Genomic DNA, 2,143 nt, shown 5'->3' with positions numbered 1-2,143 from the left:
GTGGCTGCCTGGTGTTAGTGTGGGACTGCCAAAAGGATCAGTGAGGTGTTACTGATTCCTCTGCCTTTAAAAATGTGAATAAACGTACTTTATTTCTGTCTCTTCCAATTCAGCTGATATGACAAGATAACTTATTCAGTGTCTTCTGTCTAATTGGGGTGTGAAGGAGCAACTGAGCAATTGAGGCAGTTGCTTTTCTGTATCTTTTCACTCATCTGTTTCAGTGTCATTACCACACTCCCCAGTCATTAAAGTAGCATGTCATATTCTGTCTTTTCGGTTTTTTTACAAAATGAAGTCAACTTGGACTCTAAATTCCAGAGATGAGAAGCATGATTTCTTTTTCTTTCTTTTCCTTTTTTTTTTAAATTTTATTTTTTTTTATTTTTACTTCTTATCCAAGTTCCGAAATGGTTCTGTATGAAGGGTTTTCAAGCAGTTAAAATTAGCCCACCAGTACATTGTGTACCTCAAGATCAATACATACAATGTTTCATCAACACAGCACTGATTTAACATCGCCCAGCGTAGATGCGCAGCTCTTGATAGGCATTGAAGGGAAGAAGTCAGTGGGACAGAATCTAGCTGGAGGTCTGTATCTATTAGAGTCCCTCAGGAATCGGTACTGGGACCAGTACTATTCAATATATTCATCAATGACCTGGATGAGGGATTAGGGTGCACTGTCAGCAAGTTTTCTGATGACAAAGCTGAGAGGAGTGGCTGACACACCAGAAGGCTGTGCTGCCATTCCGAGAAACTTAGGCTGGAGAGTTGAGTGGGGAGAAATTTTATGAAATGCAACAAGGGCAAGTGCAGAGTCTTGCACCTGGGAAAGAATAACCTCATGTGCCAGCATAGGTTGGGGACTGACCTGCTGGAGAGCAGTGAAGGGGAAAGGGACCTGGGGGTTTTAGTGGACAGCAGGATGACCATGAGCCAGCAATGTGCCCTCGTGGCCAAGAAGGCCAATGGCGTCCTGGGGTGGATTAGAAGGGGAGTAGCTAGTAGGTCAAGAGAGATCCTCCTGCCCCTCTACTCTGCCCTGGGAGGCCACATCTGGAATATTGTGTCCAGTTCTGGGCCCCTCAGCTCAAGAGAGACAGGGAACTGCTGGAGAGAGTCCAGCGCAGAGCTACAAAGATGATGAAGGGAGTGGAACATCTCCCTTATGAGGAAAGGCTGAAGGGGCTGGGTCTCTTTAGCTTGGAGAAGAGGAGGCTGAGGGGTGACCTCATTCATGTTTATAAATATGTCAAGGGTGAGTGTCAGGAGGATGGAGCCAGGCTCTTCTCAGTGATGTCCAATGCTAGGACAAGGGGCAATGGGTGCAAGCTGGTGCATAGCAAGTTCCACAAAAACATTAGAAAAAACTTTTTTCCTGTGAGGGTGACAGAGCCCTGGCACAGGCTGCCCAGGGAGGTTGTGGAGTCTCCTTCTCTGGAGACATTCAAAACCCATCTGGACACGTTCCTGTGTGACCTGCTCTGGCAGGGAGTTTGGACTAGGTAATCTTTCTAGGTCTCCCTTCCAACCCCTAACGTTCTGTGAGTCTGTGATTATACCTGTGCAGTTCAGAGGATCACTGTGATAGTAGCTGGCTAAAGTTAACTTTTTACCTCCCCAAGAAGCATGGACTTCTGGCCTGGCATGCAGTTGAAAAGAGTTGGCAGGACTTACCGCCTGTCTAAAAAACAGTGTCCACCCTCAGCATAACAGACTTTCAGCTAACACTAAACTCAATGCTTTTTTTTTGAAACACAAGTCTGGAATAAAGTGATCACTTACCTTTTTCTTTATGAAATGTAACACCTGAGCTGGCCAGTCTTCATGAGAATTCAGTTCCTCTTGTTAGATTCCTGTCCGCACTCCTAATTGAGGTGTTTTCCACCAGAAGGGGCACTTAACTGATGTTCTGTTCTGAAAGAGTAAGCTGATGAAGGAGACAGTGAATTCTGAGCACTGCTTTTTTTGATGTACGATTGCACTGTAGTTTTGAAGTCTGTTTGTAACAAAATTAACATAGTCTCTGCCTGAATATGACCCAAGACTGAGTAATTCAAAATCTTAGTGATGCATTTAACCAATTCAAATAAGAGTTGACCAGTTTTAGAGAGAGACAAGTCAGTAAAAACTGACATTG

Source organism: Apaloderma vittatum, unplaced genomic scaffold (genome assembly GCF_000703405.1).
Source record: "Apaloderma vittatum isolate BGI_N311 unplaced genomic scaffold, ASM70340v1 scaffold6669, whole genome shotgun sequence".
In the NCBI taxonomy this organism is placed as follows: Eukaryota; Metazoa; Chordata; class Aves; order Trogoniformes; family Trogonidae; genus Apaloderma; species Apaloderma vittatum.
This window is presented reverse-complemented; position numbering follows the sequence as displayed.